A 26,370-nucleotide genomic window follows, 5' to 3' on the forward strand; every position below is an offset into this window, starting at 1 on the left:
TCCAACCTCTTTCACAACACGGACTATCTTTTCGTTCTAGTAACGAGAGAACCCTTTAAATACCCTGTCATCGCTCTAATTTTCTTGCCTCGTCTTTCACAACAGTAGCCGCTCGATTGTGGAATAATCTACCACTAATGTGAGAGACGCCTCTTCTTTATTTAAATTTAAGTCAAGATTGAAATGTCACTATCTTAATATTTAAATTGTTCCTTTATCCTTCTTTCCTTACTACCCCCTCTCCTCTCTTTATAGTATAGTGTTATTTTTTAAATATATTTTTATTTTGTTAATCTTCGTTTTTAATTTTTGTATAAAATTTTAAGATTCAATATGTCCATGTATTTATAATTTTCTCAAACTGAACGGTTTGGGTAGGTAGGAAGAAATTGCCTTAAGGCAATATGCCCGCCCTTATAAATAAATAAATAAGGCGATCAGCTTCTCAACATCATATTACAAGACTATAATCTCTATTGTATAGAACAAAAGCGTAATGAACAAAAGCGCAAAAATTAAAAAAAAAAAATACTGAAATTACTACGCCAGAGATGTCACAAGTTATAGTCGGTGAGTTTTGATGATTGGTGATTTGGCTTCCCGGAAATATAAAATCTATCACTACACTCTTATCATTGGCTGATACGAAATAATTTGTGACGTAGTTCATGGTAGTTTTTTAAAAATTATTTTTCAATCTTTTTTTTATTTTTTAATTTCAATCTCGCTCTACTTTGGTACAAATTAATTTGTCAGCATGCGTCGCACTCCGAGTATAAACTTAAGTTGGTACATGATTACAACACCAGGTTTACTAGTATGGAAGGGCTAGCTGTTCCTAGATACTACAATAAATATGGCAAAAGGACACTGCAATACAGTATACCTAAAATATTTAACATGTTACCAAACAATATTAAAAATACTAAGTTAAATACAGAAGTGCGACGTTTGCTCAAATTATGGTTATTAGAAAAAAGTTTGTTTCATGTAGGTTAAGTGTAAATAATCGATGTAATTTATAAGAACTTGCTGATGAGTTGTATGTATGCAACTCAGCAGGACTTTAATTTAAGACTATTTTATTAATATTTTTGAAAAATAAATATAAAAAAAAAATAATAAAAAAATCCATTTTCGAGATACTTCGCCGTACAATTAAATATTCTAATTTTTATTGCGTGTAAAAAAATAAATTAATATCCAATTTCCCGAAGCACTGAAATTCCTCATTATACCTGTCTCAGATAAGCACGTTCGCCTGATTTCATAATTCGTAACGCTGTCATATATTAATTTCCCACACATTCGTCTAAGATATTGCATTTCAACCGCGCTCGCTCTGCTTTCATACTTTCTCTGCCAATGGTTCACTTTTATACACGTGTTTTGGGCAAACAACCCACTTTGTGCACTGCTAGACAAAACATAAATTGAAAGAGATTTTAATATTCAAATTATAATTAAATTTTACAATTAGGTGCATTTTTTAAAACCCCTTGGTTCAGCGGTATAAAGAATGTACGCGACTATTTTTTATTACTCACAATGTTTTTTGTGCGCGCCTGTAAAATTGCTGAATACAAACGTCATAGCACATATGTAATGCTGTACACATTTAGCGTTTGATATAGGCGTTAAGAGGAAACGCGGTCTGACGTTTCGTCATACAAATGTATTTCCGAATTATCTCCTTGGATTGACGAGGACTGATTTTTTTAAACACTATGTATATTTATTTTTGGCGTGTCCTTATACCGCTTTTTTGATAAATAGTTTTTTATGCAGCAAAAACCCTTATAAGCGCCCAGTTTTATCTGCCGTCTTCGGACGATTGGTATACATATATAATAAATATTTTTTTAAAAAGCTAAGTTTATTTATTTATTTTTACATAAACGGCATAAATTGCCTTTAGCATATATTGAACAGAAATATGAAAAAAAAAATACATACAGGGTGTTACTTAAACCCTGTCACATCCGAAACCACGATGATCAGCATAGGCAAGAAGACATAATAACATATTAAAAAAATAAAATAAAACGAAGAATTTTCAAAAAATAGCATATAAAAAATAAACAAATGGTTGCTTACTTCTGCAGGGGAGAAGCGAGGGGGGCGCGGCCGTGTGGTTGACGGTATATCAGACTCCCCCCTCCCTTTTCCTCGTTTCACCCCTGCAGAAGTAAGCAACCATTTGTTTTTTTTCTATATTTTAGTTTTTAAGAGTTTAGTCGTTCTAAAAATTTATTTTAATGTGCCAATATGTCTTCTTGCTCATACTGATCATCGTGGTTTCGGATGTGACAGGGTTTAAAGAACACCTTGTATACAAATACATAACAAAAAATGATAACATTGCATAACTATAACAATAGTTACAAGTAGGTTAATACACAAGCAACCAAAAATATTAACGAAATAAATACATAAATATGAAAAAGCAAAAAAGGAAAACATTATTAAATATAATGAAAAGTTTAAGAATTATATCGCGTGAGAAAAAAATAAATCAGACTCGTTTTAAAACTTTTAAGCCCAGAACCAAATATATCAGCCTTGTCCTCATGCTGGTTACCATATCTGTAGAGCCTAGGGATAGGCGAGTACATGTGATAGTTGTTCCTAGAACTTGCAGAACAAAAAGGAGATCTGTGGCGGGTATGTCGACCAGGTACACGGAAACAAACCAACTCCAGCAAATCTGGACAGTCAATGAATGAGTTGATCACTTTATAAAGTAATATTAGTCAGTTAGGATTCAAATTTATTTCAACAGAGAGGGAAAACGTTTTTGAGAGGGGAATATGGAAGTCTTGGCATTTACAGGGCTTATGACCTGCCATTGGCTGGTTTAAGTGGCCACTTTACACACTGTGTAACATTCACCATTCTGCCCATGTTTGAACATCCACATTTCCTCAACTCTTCCATCTGTTGACTTTTGTGAAGTAAAGTAGCTGAAACCTTTATGATGTTGGTGAGATTCATCCGGCTGAACCAAATCACCTACTAGGCAACGCCTGAAAACAATTTTCCAATTTTTATGCTTCTTCTTTTACCAGGTAGTAATTCAACAACGTTTGAGTATGTCCAAATGCTTGCAGACTGGCTGGATTTTTTACTAGACTTCCATATTCCCTTTTCAAAAACGTTTTCCCTCTCTGTTGAAATAAATTTAAATATGAACAACTCCCTAGGGAGAAAATCCAGCCAGTCTGCAAGCATTTGGACATACTCAAACGTTGTTCAGTTAGAATTCTTTTAGCGGAAAGTTTTAAAAGATTTGCTGAAGATAACAATTGATTATAATTAAATAAAGCAGCTGGAATATGGAGTTTAAAATTAATGTATTTTAGAAATTTCTTCTGGACGCGCTCGAGTGAATCAGAATGTGCACTATAATAGGGCGACTAGTCTGGAGATGTAGCGACAGTGAAAATTTCATTCTGATACTTTTTCTTTTAAAAAAAACTACATCGGTTCAATTTTGAGGTGCTCTCTTTAGTTAGGCATAATCATTTCGAGGACGCGCAGTTGTCTTTTTCGCACAGTATCGGGGAGGCATCTGCGAGAGTGCGACAGAAAAAACTATATGTGACAGCCGAAATCGAAACATATTTAAATAAGCTCAAAGTCCTTTAAAACGTCCTTTTTCGGCCTCGTGGTGTAAAAGTCGCATTTGCCTACCATGCAAGAGGTCTCGGGTTCGATTCCTGACATGGTTGATATGAAATATAATTTGAAAGGGTGTTTTTACACCTTAAGCGTAAGACTTATCACCTTACCTTAATGTAACAAAAATGATCGCTGCCATTAGTGTAAAAATTATCAAGATACGTTGCGATTGATGTACCAATGCAGTGCTCTATGTACCATTAGGTGCGGAAAAGGAATGATGATAATAAACGACCAAAGAGTTACGAGTTTATTAAAATAAGTGTTACTCGTACCTAAATAAAATACACAATGAAATTAATAAAAGGCATCAATTTAATGGTTCGTTGTTTTAATATGTTATACATGTAACTTATATGACAATGTATTAGTTCTTAAATGTACGCTTAAGGAACTTTAACTTATTTAGTTTTAATATGTTATACATGTAACTTATATGACAATGTATTAGTTCTTCCATGTACGCTTAAGGAACTTTAACTTATTTAGTTTTAATATGTTATACATGTAATTTATATGACAATGTATTAGTTCTTCAATGTACGCTTAAGGAACTTTAACTTATTTAGTTTTAATATGTTATACATGTAATTTATATGACAATGTATTAGTTCTTCAATGTACGTTTAAGGAACTTTAACTTATTTAGTTTTAATATGTTATACATGTAACTTATATGACAATGTATTAGTTCTTCAATGTACGCTTAAGGAACTTTAACTTATTTAGTTTTAATATGTTATACATGTAATTTATATGACAATGTATTAGTTCTTCAAGGTACGCTTAAGGAACTTTAACTTATTTACTTTTAATATGTTAAACATGTAACTTATATGACAATGTATTAGCTCTTCAATGTACGCTTAAGGAACTTTAACTTATTTAATTTTAATATGTAATTTATTTATTTATTTTGTTCATTAACGCCCAAAAGGCATTTACAAAAAATAAAAATGAAATACATGCTAACATACTAAATAATAAACAGAATATACAGAAAAAAAAAGTGAAATTAGTTAAAAAGGATATGATAAAAAGTTTTACAAAGTAAAAAAAAAAAACAATAATAACAAAGGTATGCAAGAAAAAACAGTAAGCATATAAACAAAAAATGCAAAGATATAAGCTTATGAAATAAATTCTGTAAAGCAAACAATAAATAAAGTGTTACGGTAAGCAAGAAAGATATTTTTAAGTTATGTTAATAAACAAGCAAGCATATATTATCACGAAAAAATAAGAAATAAAAATATGTATCTATGAAATGCGCATTTGCCAATACTACAATGCAATTTGATATAATAGTAAAAAATAAAAAACAAGTAAGTTTTTTTTTTTTAATTTATGAAATTGAATTGTCAATAATAGTTTGACGAGCAGCTACAAATAAACTTGATATTGTGGTAATACATGTAAATTATATGACAATGTAATAGTTCTTCAATGTACGCTTAAGGAACTTTAACTTATTAACAATATAGGAATTACAAAAATATAAAAATGAAAGATCTTAGAAATCACGAGAACTTAGACTCACGATCCGTAAGATGCACCAGAGTACAGCCGAACGCAATCCGACACATCCTGACAACAGATTTTGGCTGAGCCAAAGTTTCACTCAATTTTCGGCCGCAACCAAAACCGCGGCCTTAAATCGTTTTATTGGCCGAAACTTCGGTCGGCCACTAAAAACTATTAAATCATTAATGTTAACTCTCTTCCTCCGCATTAACCTAACGTAAGTTGATCTGTGTATTAACAATATTTTTAGAATATCCAAAGACAAGAACTGAATTTTATCCTCAAGGAATTTCATTATGTCATCCTTTCAATCTAGGATTAAAGCTCGTATTTCATGGCCCAGAAAATGGTACAATATCTTGTCCAAGATTTACCCAATGTATAATGTGTCGCGTCATACACAAATTGGGTAAAATCTGTGGTCAAATTCATAAAAATAAGAACATGTACTATTTTCAAACAAATATTTCAACCAAGATCGGCGCACGCAGATAAAATGTGCGCACGCGTACATCCCACGTCTGTAATCCTGTTAACTGTCAACAATAACTTTATGTATCGTCAGTCTTATTAGTTTCTACCCACTATTTTTTTTTCTTACGACCTTATTTCTTCAAAATCGGTATACTTATTTGAACGTAGGTCAAATGCGTTTAAATTTTCTTATCAATTTTTAAAGCTAAGTGCTATCTCGCATATTTCGCGCGAGAGCTTATGACGTCAATAAATTTTCAACCCCCTATCGTCTGTTTTCGTAAAATAATTAAACTCGATTTTTCTTAGCTCCAATTTTCAATGCAAGAGCCCGGTAGCTCTGTTCTGTAATTTACCACGTTGATTGAGATAATTAGTCTGTTGTTAAAAAATCAAGAAAATGTTATGAAAGAAATTTGAAATCGATTTCATTTGTAATAAATACCATTAAAAAATATTTTAAAGTATACGTTTTGAGTAAAATTATGTAATTTTTCTTATTTTTTAGACTCAAAGTATGTTTGGACATCATTAGTTTGTTTTTCAGTATAAACTTTATTGTAAACAATGCGGGTTAAAACCCATATTTCAAATAATATCAAGGTACGTTCAATTAACACGATATTATGTGGGTCACTCTCCAAGCACAATAGCTAGTCTCTTTTTTGGAATGTTACAGTTATCAGATTAACTAAATGTATAAAAGTAGACTATAATAGGGAAAAAAAACATTTTATGTAACTATATTCATTAACAAAAAAAATATTAAAAAAACATAGCGAAGAATTTTTCTTGAGACACTATTTTTTTATAAAATAGCGAATGGCCCACGGGACGTCCCTAATAATACTGATATGTATTGAAGTACTAAATAGATGTACAAGATTCTCGTCATCTTTTGTTGTGACTTGTAGACGTGATTATTTTGTGAATTCTCCAATCGTCAGACTAACTGGCTCGGAAACAAGTATGGAAAAATTGATATGATTCGATTTCCATCGCCAGTTTTTAGAGTGGAAATTCTAACAGCGATTAAATCAAAATAACTTGCATTATTTAAATGTTTTTTTTAAACCTAAACCAGTAATATGGCGTTCTATCCTCTGCCTCTATATCTACGGGAAAACTGCCTGATGGTTTGTTAGTTAATTGAAAGAAATTAGAGATTTTAAAACAGTTTAAAAATGATATATTTCATATTATTTTTTGCACAACAGACCAATGGTTAATTACAACACAAAATACCCAGCCATGAAAAAAATCGAATACAATATTTGTGATTTTTGTAATCATACCGTACAAGTACCGTACAAGTACAAGTGTCTTACGCCACGAGGCGCGATACATCAAAGAGTACTTTAATTTGATTTATTATGAAAATATTTTATTTTCTATTAATTGTATATTCTACTCTATCTTCTATTAATTGTAAACTTTTACGAATAATTCAGTTTATTTTTTTTGTGGTTGTGGCTACTTAATTTTTTTTTAAATTCAAGCATTTGTGCATATGTACATATGCGTGAAATATTTGTTTTAAATGTGGTTTTTATCACCGCTATGACAATCATGATGATTTAATAAATTATTTTAGCGTGAAGCCTACGCTGTAAAAAAAATTGCAATAAGTGTCACAAACAATGTTCTTTGAAAAAAATAGGTTATGAGAAATTTCAATTTATTCATGTATTAAAAAAAAAAATCCACTTAGCATGAATATTCAACATTTTGTCTGGGTTTGAAGGGTCAACCTTTCTGTGAAAATGTTTGAGCGAAGTTCCAAGAAGTGACGGTAATTTTCAAAGGGATAGAAATTTGCTCCTAAAAGTATTTGTAGGTACTCCATACTGGTGATGGAATCGTTAGCATATTATATTAAAATAATAATAATTTAACAACAGCATTAGCAAATACTAAAAGTGTACCTGCTAAATGTGATGTTAATAATCTCAAAGAAATATTATTGTGACAATGTCGCACGATAAATAATATATTCGATGTTCTGATGAGAATATTGACTTAAAACCTCAAATCTTAAAGGGGGAAACATTGGTTTCTTAGAATTAAAACTAAAGAAAAAATAAATTTAAAAAAAATGTTCGACTAACCTGATGTGAAAATGTGGATATGCAAAAAAAAGAATAGCAAATGTGATAAAAGAATGAAAAAAAGCAAACGTGCAAAATCTTTGGTTCGAAGGCGAAAAGATGTTCTTTGTCTTTCAAATGTACCACTATCACATTAATCTAGAAATTACAGTGAACGAATAATAAAAGAGGCAATTGAAATACACAAACTCCCAAATAACATAAACAAGGTCGACGGGCTGAAATTAAACTCGACATGGATCCCGGCACTACAGACTACAAAAATGACATGGAATGTGTCTACTGCCGGCGGCGACACGGTACAAAATTACTAGTACATAAACACACTTTTTTTCGACAAAACACAATTTTTAGAAAAGACCTTGAAGATGGCTCCTGCATTGGTAGCCAAAACGTCCGAACGAATCCAACTTACGCGGGATTACCCAAAAAGATACATCCACCAATATTTTAATTAGTTTTGTAAATTTAGCGTAGCAATAGCATTCACATACTAAATAAATTTAACTAAAATAGCAATATTATAATTTCCTTCTCTTGTGGTATTTGGGTCGGTAAAGTCCGTTGCCACATTTACTATTCCCCCACCCCGCTCCTTTCCCTGATCCAATCCACATTAAAAGGACTATTTTATTGCACAGTGACGATTTATTTACTCTAAAATTTTAGGAACGCCGTCCATTTAAGTTGAAAACAAACATATTCTGTAAATAAATTAAGAGACTGCGGCTAAAAATATGAATGTATATGTATTAAAATTACCATTATCATTCCCTTCCGCACCTAGTGGTGCAAAGGGTACTGCAGTTTCATACCAAATGCAACGTATTTTGATCATCCGTTACATGAAAGGAAGGTGATCAGTTTTGCGACTCAGGTTCGTCAAATAAATTATTGCAGTTTTATTGACCCTTTAAAATCAATATTTTACGTCCATCCTGCCTGGGATCGGACCCAGGACCAGGAGAAAATGGTAGATAAACGTGGTGGACTTATCTCCACTCGATTTCTTTATCCAGGATTTTTATCTGAGAGTAGTCATCGAGTCGAAAACAGTCGTCCAGGATTCTGGTTCTATTTCACACACAGGTTTGTAATCTTCACCCGCTTGGACACAGAAGTGCACAATGACGATAGCAGTGGTGATTACAGAAAATTGTACAAGGGATTGAAGCTGTACAATGAATTACCCGAAGCAATAAAGGAGATCGAAATATTTAAAATTTATTTGAAAAAATATGTTATTGAGAAATTTTGATAAAAATAATTGTAATGTTACTAAAAGTTTATTATATTTATCTTATATTTATCTTAAGATGTTATGCACTAACTTAATTAAGCATAAATAAATAAAAGTGGTCGGCATTCGAAATTTATTCGACAGATTTGGACATCCAAGCATTCGACATTTTGGATCCGTTCCAATTAGATTATTCTGTAGCGATTTCTATGCAAATGCGAAATTGTTTGGATCCGATTATATAACCACATAGTGGTAAACAATGAATTGCATTTTGATGATAATATACATTTCAAAAGTTTGTGTACAGACGCATAGAACGTAGAGTTATGTGTGTGAAATAGAATCTGAATCTGAGTGTTTTCAACTCTGTGGCGACTCCAAGTTATCAACTGAAACTCAATCAAACTTAAAACACTTGTGAAAGGAAATCGAGTGGAGATTAGCCCACTACGGTAGTGTTTGGCGCGTTCGCCTACCATTCTTGGTGAATACTAAATAAATCTGTTCCTGGACTGACGCGTAAGACTGATTACCTAACCTTCATGCAACAGACGATTGAAATACACTGCACTTGGTGTACCGATGCAGTGGCTTATGCACTAGCGAGGGCGGATAAGGAAATGATAATGATAATAAAGATAATGATATTAAATGAATTTAGTAATTAGAGTGGTAATATAATGCCCAGTGCACCACTGGATGCATAAAATATTTGTTTTAATACGCGATTGATTTTTTTAAGCGGATGAAATGTTTGGATGTGATTTATATAATATAAATATAAAACGTAGAGGAAGAGAGGTCAAAATGCGAATACAGAGAGGTGTGGCGTTTTATTCTTTCTGCCTACCCCTACTGGGAAAAGTCGTAATGTATTGATTTTTTGTAAACTTTTATTTTGTCGGAGAAGGAGAAATTGTGTTATAAATTTCCATAGAATTATGAATAGTCCAGAAACTGCATACGCACATCAAACAGAAAGCGACTCAACTACTCATAAATAAGTAGGTTTACGTTTTGACCCATTAGTTTCTTTCTAGACGTCGCTCAGTACGCAACTCCTTATTTGAATTCAACTATGCCGTGTTGTGTCCTTTCAAAGTGTAGAATTACTGCTAGGATCTTAAAGAAACAGGATGCAATCACATTTCACGTGTAATTAGCAAATGAATGTGTATGTAGCAAATGCATTACTTAAAAATTTAATTATTTTTCCATCTGTCAGATTGTCGAAGAAAAATAATGAACATTTCGTTAGTGTTGCCAGGGTAGTAAATTGTATTACCCTACTTTGCTCATCTAATGCGTTAACTAATGCAAATTGGACCTTAAATTAAACAACTCTGTGGTGGACATTTGACCGACATTATCTTTAAAACATCAAATATTTTTTAACACGATATAAAAATATCCGTTTTATGTCAAATAAAATTTGTTTTATATTTTAAGTTTAATGTTCATTAATTCAATTACTCTTATTAAATGACACTTTGCTTATCTACTATATTGTGTCAATCAATATTTCCGCGTGCGCAATAAAATTTTAGAGAAATTAACAGATTGCTTTTTTTTAACCTTATATTTGTGTTATGATTTTTTTCCCCATCAAGCAACATTACGCTGTGACCTCACGAATGCGCGCGGCGAAAGTGAAGCATAGTGGGGGAATGATTGGACACAGTTCGATGTATTCAAATATGATTCTACGCTCCTTCTGGACTATTTTTAATTCTATGTAAATCTCATTATTTTAAACTTTTTCTTTGAAACACCCACCTATCTGCCTATGCATTGTTATCATTTTACGTTTCTTAGATTTTCGAACTAATTAGGTATAAGTAGTTAGGCCCCTTTATTTTAACACATGTTTTAATACGAAAGTATTAGTAAGGACCTGTTAAGTTTCTTGAAGCAATATCCTTTGTAGTATTCATGTCTATAACAATTTGCATTTACTCAAAATCTTGTTGTAAAATATTATTGTGTTTCCAGGAAATTGGAATTGCATACTAGACTCGCTGGTAACAAAACAAACAATATAATGAAATGATATCAAATGGTTGTTTGGTTTTTCAGCGTAAAACGATTTATTGTGAATTTTGTGGTGAGTAAGTGATAATCAAATGGACACACAAAGGTTAGGTTTTCCTTGTTAAGGATAAAATGGGAATTTATTTGGAAAATTGTATCAAGTATTTATAATATATTTATATTATCTCTTTATATAATGATGATCACTGCCGTGAATCGGAATTATTAGAATGATTACATGTTAAATAATCTTACAAATCCTTATTTTAAAAGCATGTTTTAGAAGTGCGTTATTATTAAGTCTGTGTCCAAGTGGATGACGAATACATTTTTTTTTCTGTGAAATAGAACCAGAATCTTAGACGATTGCTGAGACGAATTTGATAAAGAAATCGGGTGAGGATAAGTCTGCCTCGGAATGTAATAGTTCGCGCGTTTGCCAACCATGATTGAGCTCCTAGGTTAGATTTTTGACAGAATGGACTTGAAATATTTTTTTTAGGGTGGTTCACTGCAATATTATCTGGGCTGCCATTTAAAGCGTAGGATTGATCACCTTAACTCTTTGTAACAGATGATTAAGATACACTGAATTTAATTTACAGATGCAGATTTTTTTAGCAATCTTTATCGTTACCATCTTAGTGATTTGTTGAAATGTAAGTTTCGAATCCATTCTTACACCTAAATATTTGATTTCACTAACAAAAATTAAATTTTATCTGTTAAAATTGACGGCGTTCCGTCTATTCTTTTGTTTCCAATTCATATGTTTCCCATCTGAGACATTTTTCCAATTCGTGAAGGTACTGAACATAAGACAGTTTAAAAAAGAATGTTTGACACATTTTTTTTTGTAATTAATATGTATTTATATGAATAAATAAAATAAATATATGTATATATGTATATTCAATTTAAATTTATTAATTTACGCACAGTATTTACTAAGAGATTAAATGTTTGATGTTTGTTTAGCATCCAGTCGTTCTGTCGGATACATGATGCACATTTCTGAACTACGCATACTGCATACTGCATATATATTAATACGTTGCGTGATACGGACAGACTGGAGCATTGATGGTAGTCTCCGTTACCACTAATGCGTATTGGATGTTGGATGCGCCTTATCAGATTGTCCGCCAAACGATCATGTTTATTTCAGTTTAGTTTAGCTTGCCATCAAATAAACGCTGTCTGCTTTAAGTGCTTATATAACTAAAGATCTTTGTTTTATTTGTGTGTAGGTTCGGTAGAAACTAATATAGCAGAATTGGAATAAATGATTTATTTATTTGAGTACAGAACACACAGCTTTTAATAACCTAATCTGTTGGTTATAATAATAGCACGTCGCATAAAATCAAAAACAGTAGCCAAACACTGGTCTCAAATTGATGGCACAAAAAACATAAAATAATCAAACAAAAACAAAAACAAAAACAAAAAAAAACAGCTATAACAGTACAAAAATAACTTCTTTAGTATCTCTGACACATTCCGCCTCACTAACATAATTTATTTACTTATTTTATTTATTTATTTATTTTTATTTGGGAAAAAAACAACAGTTTTTACAAATATTGTATACGGAAAATAAGAATATATTTATACGAAAATTGTGAAAACAGTCAATATTAATTTTCCACAGTTGTGTAAGAAGTACATTATCGGTATCTAAATAAAAGCAATTTATCAATTAAGAAATGTTAGGCACTTAGATGTTGCAAATAAAAAAAAAATACATATATTTATATACAGTAATAAAAATAAAGTAAATAGAAACAAGATAAGTTTAAATTTAAAGAATAAGAAAATATTTATTTATTATTAAAGTACACAACATATCGTCGTGATCGTAGAACAACGACAGATGTGAGAATAACGCGACATTCACTTAAATATATTTGATCTTGAAAATGTTGTAAATAACGGCTTTATATTTTAGTTATTATGTGTATGCAGAAAATTGGTAGAATTCTATAGTGAAATTTGAAAAGGTATCCAAAATAACATCATTTAAATTGGATTTAATTCTACTTTAAAATATATATATATATGTGACGCGTTTCATTTTTTAAATATATTTTTAAAAAAGTAGAATTAAATCCAATAAAAGTGTTTTTTTTTTGGATACCTTACCGAATTTTATATTTCAGGTATGAAAAAAAATATATATATAACTAACCCAAGTATCAAATGATATAATTTTGTACATATCATGTTGTGAAGTGACAAAAATCATTTTAAACCGCTCTCATGTAAAGTTTAAAAAAATCACACGCGTCGTTGTTCTACGATAATGACGATTATTCTACGAAATTAGTGACGTATCCCGTAGTGGAAGCATACATATTATTTAAAAGTATAAAAATTAAAATTAAAACATAAATATCAATTCTGTATCACCATCTGAACAACACGTATTATGATTAAAAATGTGTACTCCATATTATGATAATAAATATAAACAAAACTAAATATACGAATAAAGGAAACAAAAGGAAATAAGTATCGCCGTAAATTTATTGTAATAGACAATGAAAAAGTAAACGGAAGTTTGCGATACTAAATATTTAGGTGTAAATATGGATTTTAAACTTACGGTTAAATAAAATGGTGACGAAGCAATAAGGTGGTGACGAAAAAGATTGGAAAAAATGTTAATTTCGGGAAGAGTAAGAAGATTCGTTGATTCGGATTAGGAATTATGCGCAATTATTGAACCAAACTTTAAACAAGTTAACTCTATTAATTTGCTAGCGAGAAGGGACGAAGAAAATTTAGGTATATACACGGCTTATGACCTGTCGTTGCCTGGTTTAAGTGGCTTCTAACAAAATATTATAACATTCATAATTCTGCCCATGTTTCAACACCCACGCTTCTTCAATTGAACGTAGTTATGGAGAAAGTATCAGTCCACAGTAAAAAAAAGAGATATTGGTGTTATCGGGTGCAGTAAGGTCAATTCTATGTTCTGCTAAAAACAGCCAGACCGCTTTCATACAAAAAACTGTAATAATCACCTTCTGAAAATAGTGTCGATCACAGAAATGGCATTTCTCAATTTGCAGAAAACACTCGCAGCACTAGGATAATCTTGCGGCTCTTTACAAATCACTGAAACTGGTCAAATACACAATTAGGTTTTTGTTTGTAGTATAAAAAAACTAATGTATTCATTGTTTATCATTTGTCGAAGTCAAAAACATTTCAACTGTGGTGTAGATTTAATTATTCACTCTTTTCACAAAGGTGCTATTATCTCAGTTTCACTTTTCTATGGCTGGCTGCTTTCTGCATAACTACGTTCAATTCTTATTTATTTCAACAGAGAGGGAAAACATTATTGAGAAGGGAATATGGACGTCTAGGCATTTACAGGGCTTATGACCTGTCATTGGCTGGTTTAAGTGACCACTTTACACACTGTGTAACATTCTGCCCATGTTTAAACATCCCGATTTCCTCAACTCTTCCATCTGTTGACTTTTGTGAAGTAAAGGAGCTGAAATCTTTATTATGTGGGTGAGATTCATCCAGCTGAACCAAAATCACGTACTAGGCGACGCCTGAAAACAATTTGCCATTTTTATATTTCTTCTTTTACCAGGTAGTTAATTCAACAATGTTTGAGTATGTCCAAATGCTTGCAGACTGGCTCTAACTGAATTATTTCACCTGCATACTATAAGTATATGCTGAATATATTTATTTATTTAATGCACAATATTTTTTTATAAAAACGTAATTTAAAAAAAATTGAAACCATTTAAAAGCTGTTGTTTGCTCCTTTTTGTTATTATTTTTACTTTTACTTAACAATAATAGTGAATAAAACTTAAACGTGGAAAATAGTAATTATTTATGAGTGGTATCCCTGTTCTAGAGTTAGGTACATATGGATACAACAGTCTCTGTGTGCGTTAATTACGAAGAACAATTTACTTTCTTCATTGATTCCATTCACTCGTATTGCAGTTCTAAAACTTTTCCACATCCGGGCACTGCTGACACTGAGTCTTCGCCTTTTAGCTTCATTTTTCATTAGATTGCGTTTCCAGCCATCATTAATCAAACAATATTGCAATGTTTTACGTAAAATTGGAGTTATGGTGGTAGAACTTTCGACTGGGGAAACTTTTAACTGTCAAACTAATGACTGACGCTTTTTTTTTACAAGAGTAAGCTCATATTCATTAAACGCCTTACACTCAAACAATGTTTGCAAATTGCGGGAATCCACCCTTAAAATCGGGTGTTTAGTTTACTCAACGTATAGAGCTCTTCTTGAAACCACGAATTATCTGCGTGACAAATTTGGCGAACTCAAACACTAAACTTTCACTAAATGTTATTAAATATTTGTATATAACCACTTACCGACTTTTCTATGTCTACCGGTTTCGATACGTACCCGTCTCTTCGTCAGGACACTAATTAAACCAATATGCACAACTCACTATAATACACCTTCACCATAGTAGTAGCACAAAAATATAAAACCAACACGAAATGCATTTTAATAAGCACGTGTACTGATTAGGACAAACATGCACTGATTAAATTATAAAAAAAAAACTATATGTTGCTTGAGAAATAGCTGAAAAAAGGTGGAGGGGATTGATGGATGGAATTTCTATATAGTCCGTTGAACGATGTTCCCCCCCTCCCTCTTAAGTTTAGGAAGATTTTTTATGTATAAACTAGATCGATTTAATTACCGACGTTAAAGTCCGAGAACGGACGCAGCAATCTTCTATAGCGAGCGTCTTAAGGATGCAGTAGTGGACCTGGATTGGACTCGTGCCTCGAACGCCTCAGGAGAACCTTAACCGATGTTGCTCGGTAAAGTTTTTCATTAGATATTTTCACATTTTTTTTTGGTCGGTTGAATAATTAAATTAATTAAAGCCAAATAGAAGTTCAAAAATGTGTAAAATTATTAAGTATGTCAGCGAATGACATAGGCATTTATTTTTTTTTAAATTAAGAGAAATGTTTCCGTTCTTATGATTTACCCAAATGTTTCACTTTTGAAGGGCCATTTCCAATGAATTGTAAATAATTGACTGTTATAAATTTGGAATCAAGTTGTGATAGAGCGGGAGCGGGGGTGCGAACCTCGGACCTTTGATCCGTGAGTTATACTATCCACGGGACCACAACCCGATTCACCATAAATGTTACACTGTGTGATAAGAGGACACTTAAACCAGCCAATTACAGGCTATGGCCTGTAGCCCTGTAAATGTATAGATATCCAAGTACCCCTAAAACGGAACCATTAAAAAGTTCTCCATCTCAGTTGTAATATAAGTAGGCTTACATTTGTTAACTATATATTGTTTGTAAAAAAATCGATACTTTAACTTAGAAACGGAAATTTTTATTCCACAAAAAAATAAATTTGGCTTCCTCCAAGAATAAACTTAAATTTTTGGATAGTGCAAACGCGTGTTTTAAGATGATCTAAATTTTACTAAGATGAACAAAACAATATTTTATCTATTTGAAAAATCCTTTAGTGTAAAAAAATATTTGTATTATATTGCATTATCATCAAAAGCCAAACTTTTTTACTTAAAAAGGTATTCATTCATTCCCTTTCCGCACCTAATGGTGCATAGGGCACTGTATTGGTTCACCAATTAAAGTGTATTTTGTTGGTTTTTTTTGTTGTATATATGTATTGTTATTTAAATTATTTATTTATTATTTATTTTTGCATATTTACATAATATTTATTATTTACATTTATTTATAGATATCCAAGTAAGTGTATTAACACTAAGTTAATTGAGTAGTAAAAGTATACATACATATTTTTTAATGGTAATGACTTAGGATTTAGGTATATACCTATATACCTAAATCCTAAGTCATTACCATTAAATCTAGAAACAACTTACGTCCTACTACATCGGACAACAATTTCTCTGACTCCCTCTGGCCAATACAGATTCAAAATGTTTTTTTTTTGGTACGATGTACGATATCAGTCTTACGCTTCAGATGCCTGTCTAGGGACTGTGAAATATTCTAGCGTAAAAAACACATTTTTAAATAAATATTTCATGTCGACCATGTCGGGAATCGAACCCGAGACTTTTGCATGGTAGGCAAACGCTCTAACCACTACTCTAGAAGGTCAACTAAAAAAAAGTACTTAAATACTAGGTGCGGATAACGAATGGGTAATAATAATTGTATTATAATTTTCTCTTGCGAAAAGATAGATACATATTTTTTTACTTGTTTTTTTATATCTGGTTTGACTCATACCTTATATTTCTGGTAAAACGATTTAAGTTTTTTAGCTGTTTAAGTAAAACGTAAAAAATGACCAAACATATGGCGTAAACGCGTCATACGACTTTAAAATCGAAGAATAAAGAACGATAGAATATTTAAATCGTCAAAATGTTCATAGTTTTTATTATTGAGTTTGATTTCGATGGCATTTTTTTTGCCGGATAGTTTTGACAGGGGAAGACATAAAGTACCTAATGTTTGTTATATTCATCTTTGAATTCCGCCTCCGCGGTGCAGTGGTTAAGACGCTAGACTCACACACGGATGGTTCAAGGTGAGACCACACAAATTAAATGTGATTTTTTCAAGCCTGTACGTTTTGAGCTGTAATTCTCCACTGTAATTGGGCTGTTGAATTGGTAACTGATCTTCAAAAAAGAAGTTAAGTATTAACTATCAACCAAAATTAAGTAGTTTAAATTACTTAATTACCCAGAAATTCAGCAATTAATGACTTTTTACTAAGAAATTCACTCGATAATTGAATGATTTTGGCTTAGTTCCGTTATTAATCAAATAAGCATATACAGTCCTCTCAAATTTTAATTAAACTTTTTATTACATGTGCGTATAGAACGTTTTCAAATAAAATATACTTATGTGCCTACAAACTCAAACGAAATTTGTATGTTTACACGCACTGTACAGTGTACATTTTTTTCTGTAAAAAGATAAATACATGAGTTCTTATTATTTACTCAAATATTTAAATTTTCAGACCATTTCCTAAAAGTCGTAAATAACTTATTCTGGAAAAATGTAAATCGAGTTGTGGTAGAGAAGAATTTGAACCTCGGGCCTTTAGCCCGTGAGTCTACAATACTCCCGCGGGACCACAACAAGGTTCATGAGTGTTTATTAGCGGATGCTCTGTCATCATCATCTATCATTTTACCTTAACGTACCGAACAAATGATGAGATATTTTGTATTTGGTGAACCAATGCAGTGCGAATAAGGGGAAGCTGATGACGTAGGGAGTATGCATGTTTGTATTTGTATTGTTACATTTATTAATTGTTTTTGTCTCGCTATGCTATTAATTATAATTATTAGGTTCGTCATTCGTATTGTAAATTCGAGTCGTCGCGCGTAGTTGTGACCATGTTTTTTATTGTCGGTACGAACACGTTCATATTAAGACTGATGAGTCGTTGTGATAATTGTTGGCGGTGGCGGTGCGGTGGATTGCGCCATTGTTCATTATTATTTATATCACGTTATGAAGAATCGCATTGGGATGTGTCTTATAAGGGCGAAAGACTTCCGCTGGGGCATGATTGTGCCACTCCACACGTTATCCATGCCGCATGCCGTGTAGGTCATAGTGTCGAAATTAATTACAAAATTATTGATTCGAAAAAAAAAATCAACATTTTAGTTCATTTTACTTTTCTGGCCCCCAAGCTATACAACTTTTTAAGTAAGGACATATTGGCGAACAAAATGAAAAACAATATTTTCAAAGCTAGAGTCCATAAATGGATTGCTAAAAAGACTAGACAGGAAGCTGAGGAATATGTTTCATATATAAGAATATAATTTTAGTTTCTTGAAAATCCTTTTTCGTTTAATTGATGTAGGTATGTTTTAATTTCTATTTTTTTTTATTTCTTTTTAATTTTTACACAATTTATGTGAAATTATGTATAAAATAGATAATACACTGACACTTCGGAACGTGCCTGTGGGCCAGTGGAGTGGCTACATCCAAATAAAAATAAAAATATATTGAATGTACCGTACCTATTGTATAAACATTTTTGTTAACTATGTATTTGTATTTTATATTGGATTTAATAAATAATAATATTTTTCATTTTTTATTAATAAATTTCATAAAAGGTACATGTTTTAAAAAAAATATATACAGATTTACTTTTATATATCTAGTAAATGTATCACTGTAACTCTCCAAAAAAAGAGACTAACTCTAGTGCTTGGAGAATGACTTACACTGTTGTAGTTGTTTATTTATAAGAGTTTATATAATTTAGAAAATAAGAGAATATGAGAAAAAAAAACATTATTTTGAATATATTCCAGAACCCTTCTAAATATTTTCCACGCCCTCTTATAAATATCTTGCACAGCCCATTTTAAATATCTTCCATAGTCACTTCTTAATATTTTCCACCCACTTTAAATATCTTCCACAGCTCCTCCCATTTTTTATTCAGCAAACAAATAGTTATTCATATTTAATATTTAAAAAGACAATTAAAAATAAAAATGGCAATTTTGATTTTCATAAATTGAGTAAAATATGTCAATATTGAATGTGGCAAAAAATGATCTAAAATTTAAAAAAAAAAAAAACTTTTTCTTTGGCGGTAGTTATGGAATAAACACAATATCTTTCACAGTCCCTTATAAATTTATGTCTATGCTGAGTTTAAATATATTCAAACAGAGGCAGAATGGTGACTGAACCAGCAAATGACAGGTCACTTTTCCGTTACCAAAAATGTTTAGTATTATGTCAATAATTATGTCGAGAAAACACAAAAAATTTAATCTGTATTTTCTCAAGCCTGGGTGATTTTTTGTGCTGTAATTCACCACTGTAATTGGGCCTGTATGTGCTCAATCACAGATCTTTATCACGAAGTTTATCACGTCGGTGTCGATTAAAAGTCCTTTACCAGTAGCTCAATCACAAATAACTATCGACGTGCTAATAATTAACGCGATAACAATTTCTCACCATGGTCGTTTATCGTATTCGCGATCACAATGGAACATCCGTGAACACTTAATAATAAATGTCAAAATATTTGCGTTTCGCGACGTATAATCCTGCTGCGCAATCACATATTTGAATTTTAGCGGTGTAAATATGGAAAATATTCCGAAACTGCTATTTTGATTTATTTATTGATTATCTATTATGCAATTTATTGCATTTAGCCGGCGGTTGGCTAGCTAAATGTCAAGAAAAGCAGTCGTCATAGTAATTGTAATTAAATTTTCACTTTTTTGTATTAGATACTCCTTATTATTTGGCAAATGCAATATATTGTATTATTTTTTTATAGTAAACGCCGATTTTTCGTCAACGAACTGTATTTTTTACAAGGAAAACAAAAAACAAACCAACACGAGCGTTGACTTAAAGATTTCACACGCGTTGACTTATGACTGCGATAACTTAAGCATGTTCATTATTGTTCATTGTGATCGCTCAAATGCTTAGGATGCTTTCTCGTGCTTAAGCACGTCGATAGTTATTTGTGATACAGCACTTATAAATATGAAATTTCTATCGCGTCGGTAATTACCGGCAAGTGCGGCTATTGGATTGAGCTGCTGACCTGTTGTGGTGCAAACAAATTATAAATTACAATATTTGAGTTTGTCCAAATGTTCGTAGACAAAAGACTGGATTTCACCCCCTCGGGAGTCATTAAGATTAACAAATTACAACATGGATGGAGAATACCTTAAATAAGGGATATGGAATCTCGGCATTTACAGAGCTTATGACCTGTCATTGGCTGGTTTAAGTGGCCACTTTACACACCGTGTAACATGCACCATTTTGCCTATGTTTAAACATCTATATTCCTTCAATTCTTCCATCTGTTGATTTTAGTGAAGTTAAAGAGCTGCAACCTTTATTGTTGTGAAGAGATTCATCTGTAAATGCTTAGACTTCCATATTTCTTATTTAAGGTATTCTCCATCCCTGTTGTAATTTGTTAAATTATAAATTATAAAAAAATGTTACGATAATAAAACGATCGAAAAAATCTCACATATACGTATGTGTATTATTATTATTTTTATTGTGAAGTGAACATTGGATAAATTTAAAATGTAATAAAATAAATCAGTAATCGTCTCTTTAAAATCAAGATCCTGAATCTGGTATCATATTTTGTAGAAATGTGCGAAACTATATTGGTAAAGTCAGTGCCAAATTATTATTTATATTAAAAAGTAAATTACGTTATAACCACTCTGTGTCCTATGATGTTCAGCAGAAAATGTATGGCCAATGACGTCCCTCAATTTATTACTTTTGTAGTAGCGGCAGTTCTCCTTGGGACGATTAACGAAACAGATCCCATGTGTTCAATTTGATATCGGTCACTCGGGACATTCAGTCATTTCATAACTCTATTTGAAGACGCAAGCACCGTCTTCGGTACGCGGCCGGCGCGCCTAACGCAATGCGGGCGTCAAATTCAACTCGCGATTTCCAGTGCATCGAAAAGTGAAAATGCGGTGTTTTGTGGTTTCGTTTTTTAATAGCTTAAGCGAGTGTAAACAGTGGAGTTTTTTAATGAAGTGTACGTGTTTAAAATGGATTATTATTATAATTGAAAGATTTTACTTTTTTTTACGTACACATCGAACTAACGTTTAAAACTAATAAATCAACATAATACGAGCACATATTCAAATACGAGTAAAAAAAAAGTTATTTTTTTCTATTTTTGGGGTCTATTTTCAACAAGTTGTAAAAAAATATTATTGGAAAATGGGAATCTAGTTGAGGTTGCGTGGGGTTCGAACCTCGGACCTTTGATCCGTGAGTCTGAGACGGTAGCCGCGGGACCACAACCCGATTCAAAAATCGTTCTCGGACAGTCGAATGTGAGAGAGATGACTTGAAATATTTCAGAAATTTCTGATTCATGTCTCAACAGAGACGAAAATAGTATTCGATAGATATTGGTGTCTTAATAGAGATGAATATTTTTTTAGAAAAGAACGAAGTGATTATTAAGGACTGAAAAAGTAAATTATATTAATCTCCAAAAAAATACTTTTATAATTTTTTTGCTTTGTGGATGAGTGTCATTATCTGGTCGTTGTGAGATATTTACACACTGCGTAATATTCACCATTCTGCGTATATTCGGTGGATATTATGTATGGGTATTTTTCAAAGTTTAAGTTAAAAATCTGAATCCTTTCTTGATTTATTCGAGATGCTTCCGAATTATTTCGCGTGCTTATTTCGCTTTGAAATAATTTAAAATATTAACAGATATAGAGAACTTGTAGAACTTGTGAAGATAACACGGAAGTCTAGGCATTTATTGGGAATTTGACCTGTCATTGACTGGTCAAACGGATCACCGTAAAGTTACGCAGTCAACACTGACAACCCTCTTTCTATTATTACGAGTATCATCTTTATGTGGCATTAAAAAAAAATCACATTTCCGTAGCACAGAATAAAATTATAATATACAATGTATGGATTTGTACCTTAATTGATTACATCAATAAAAAGTTTAAAAAAATAATCCATTTTTATTATAAAAAAACTCAAAACACTGAAAATAATCTGTTCCTTTGGGGTACCCTGTGCCTATGAAATAGAAATTCAATTAACAATATTTTTTCCAAATACTCGTAAATTATGATTTATAATTAGTGTTAAAATTCGGTAGGCACTTGGCGCATACATTCTTTATATATATAATTCTCCTGTACGGATGATGTCACTGAACTCCACCCAAAGGGCTTCACCGATCTATGTGCGGTTTTTAGCAAAACGTAGGTCTTTGCGCTGCGCGTGTTTGTAGATATTAAAAATTTTAATTGAATCTGCAAAAAAAAGTTAGATGCATAAATATTTTTTTCATCGACCTACCAGGGTTGCATTCGACGAGAATGCATATACAAAAAAATGTAGGGATGTTGTTTTTTTGTGTATGAAAAAAGTTTGTTTTTGAATGTTTACAAACAACATTCGCTTTTTATGTATCCCAATCAGATTCTTTCCGTACATTTCTAATGATTTCTTCCCATTTATTTCTTTTTACTGGATTTTTGGTAATACTAAAATAATATTATTTGACATTCAATACATTTTTGAAAATTGCATTCATGAATAAAGTGCACCCTTGTTGGTGAGAAGAGCCGAGTCTGACATTTGCCAAAAGAATTCTATATTTAAAAATGGATTATTTTATGTTTTGGAACTCAACCATAAACAAGTACTTAGGTACCTACTTAAATTCAATATTTGAATACTAATAATTTTTTGTTTTAGAATTCAATCATAAACAAGTATCTAGATACCTACATATCAATGAAAAGTCTTTTTCCAAGCTAATAATAACAGTAAGCCAACTTTCGGGCAGGACAACGTTAATAACAAATTTTAATAAAATAAACAATGTTTTTTTATTTGCGTTATTTTATTCACTCCCATACGTTGGATTTTCTACAGGAAAAAACATATTTTTTCCGATTTGAAGAGTGATTACGTTATTTGCGGTTATGTAGCGATTACTAATGCATTCCTTGTATTGGAATATTTGACTTTAATAAACAGACAATTTTATTCATAAACATTATAGTTATCAAGATTTTTTTGCAAAAAAAAATGTGTGTTTTAAATACATGATTTTTACATTTCTACCATATTTGTTTTATTTATTATAAACGTCCAGAGTGCTTTTGCATAACAAGTACAAAATGTATATTTTTTTTGTTATTTTTAAATAAAAAATAAATGCAATTAATGTTTTTGCGCTTCCATAAGTATTTAAAAAAATTGATGATTAAAAAATCGTACAATAAGTACCTTAAGTATAAAAAAAGGGGGCCTTACTTATAAACCTAGGTTAAAGCCCAGTTCCTAATAATTTATTATTTCATTATAATGTATTACATTTTATATTAATTTTATGTACTGAGTTTTTAATTTGAAATAAAAATAAAAAAAATATTTCAATGAACCCTTTATAATTTTGGGCCATATAGTGTAAACTTTATTGTTTATTTAATTTAAGTACTTAGTACTGCTATTAAATGACCAGAATTTCACTCGTCCATGCAGTAGCTGCAAGACGATTAGTAATCTAGCTCCAATAGGTATATGTTATATAAATTAGGACTATCAAATATCCTAATTTAGTAAATGAGGTCTAGAATTTCGACCGTTCATGCGCTCAGTAGCTGCAAGACTTGTTGTAATCTAACTTTTATTTTTATAAATTGTTTTTTTTTTTTTAAATATCACTAAATCTCTAAACTTTATTGTCAAATAAAAAATGTAGAAAGGGGCTAGATTTATTATCGTCTATGCGCTCTGTAGCTGCAAGACGTGCTGTAATCTAGCTCCTGTATATCATAATTGGTGACGAGGAACAATAATCCCAACCGTCCATGCGCTCTGTAGCTGCAAGACGTAGTGGGATATTTATTTATTGTACAGCGCCCTTGAGGTGATTTTCACAAAAACGGCGCTATATAAATTATCCATATATAAATCAATAAATAAACTCATATTAATTAAAAAATGTAAGTTTCTGTTTGCATTTTATGCAAAAATTGTTTTTATTTTCTGAAATAAATCATTTAAAGGTTCCTTCGTAATTAAATGCCGTCGCTCATGTAGAATTATGTATTAGGTGTTTACATACGTTGGTGCTTGCTTTTGTTTTCTTCATTTAGAAAAAAACAGACACAACTTACGTTATCATCGCCATCATCCTTCCCTTTCAGCACCAAATGGTGCATAAGGAATAGCATTGGTACACCAATTGCAGCGTATCTTGATCATTTTTGTTACTTGAAAGAAAGGTGATCAGTCTTACGCTTCAGGTACCAGTCAAGGGACTATGAAATATTCTATTGTTAAAACACAATTTTAAATAAATATTTCATATCGACCGTGTCGGGAATCGAACCCGAGACTTCTTGCATGGTAGGTAAACGCGCTCAGCATTACACCACAAGGCCGTATTTACCAAATTCGCACACCTTTTCAAAGACGAATGAGTACGAATAATACCCACGATGTTCGATGTTTGAATTATGATATGGTAGCTTTATTTCGGGTCAAATTATCTGTTGATTACTGAAAATCGATAAATGTTAGGTTTGTGGTCGGTGTTGCATTTTCTGACGTCATGCGACATTTGAAATCTGAACGGATGTTAAAAATACTTAAAAAAGTATGGGTGTGTTCAGTGTTCAGTAGCACGGAATATTGGATACAAAAAATGTTTTCTTACACGTGATAAAAATTAAAGCATTTAATTTTAAGGCCAAGTTTCTGCAAAATTTATAAAAAAAATAGTTTGAATAAAAATTAACTACTTTGAAACGTCACGGGTTCTTGTGAGCAATAACCAATAAATTATAGCGTTATTATGTGTTGTGATAGATTTCCGGTTTCCGGGTAGCCGTTTTTTTCCAACGTTTAGTTTACTGTCACAGCTACGGGGTTCTACTTTTAAATGTCAGCACAAGTCACTTACGACAACTTCTGACATCACGGGCGGAGTAATTTCAAAATTACCAAATTTAAAAAAAAATCGCGATCATGAAACGATACTTGCATATAAAATATTTTTTTAATTTGTTTAACAAATAAAAATAGATTGAGTTTTCTACTGACATTTCTTGGTGGAACTGCATTTTAATTATAATTATAAAAATACGTATATGGTTTTATTCCACTTTTATAAATTGTTATATTCCACATAAAAGTGGAATAAAACTAAATACGTTTTTTTATTATTATAAACAAATAAAAAAAAAAAAATTAAACCACTGAACTTCCGTATTGCGAATGTGTTTTTAAGTATAATATGTAGGAATGTAGGTATACTTCAAAAAATAATTTGATGACAAATGATGAATATCTAATTGCCAGACTGGAGGTAGCCTACACGAATTATTAGTCTCCACCAGTCTAACGATGTCGGTCACGACGAAACCCGGTCACTGGTGGCAACGTCGTAAATTGAATAACTAAATAGAAAGAGTATTTTTATTGTTATAAATTAAATGCAGATCCTCTTAGAAACGTTAGTAGAGAAAGTCAATCTGTTAATGAGGAACTTCAGCCCTACGGGAAATTTAATACAATAAATGTTTTCTTGCGCGCAGTAGAAATTGGATCATTAAATTGTACTGCAAAGTTTCCTGAAAATGTACGAAAAAAATATCTAAAAATATTTTGATGCAAACGAACGACTTCACTGGATCATACGAATCAACCAATAATGATAGA

At 31.5% G+C, this 26,370-nt stretch overlaps 1 protein-coding gene across 4 annotated transcripts in view; it reads left to right on the plus strand.

The window, feature by feature from the left end:
* The window catches only part of LOC148283947 (rho GTPase-activating protein 15-like), a 162,063-nt gene that overhangs the window by 43,799 nt on the left and 91,894 nt on the right, over positions 1 to 26,370 (plus strand). Inside the window, exon 1 of one of the 4 annotated variants that reach the window (XM_088242913.1) lies at positions 21,489 to 21,676. The exons of the other annotated variants lie outside the window; for them this stretch is intronic. The gene's annotated coding sequence lies outside the window, so the exon portion shown is untranslated. Of the gene's footprint in view, positions 1 to 21,488; positions 21,677 to 26,370 lie in introns of those variants that run through there. 4 annotated transcript variants of the gene reach the window in all.

Source organism: Micrasema longulum, unplaced genomic scaffold (assembly GCF_059751315.1).
Source record: "Micrasema longulum isolate JH-2025_06_02 unplaced genomic scaffold, ASM5975131v1 h1tg000177l, whole genome shotgun sequence".
NCBI lineage: Eukaryota > Metazoa > Arthropoda > Insecta > Trichoptera > Brachycentridae > Micrasema > Micrasema longulum.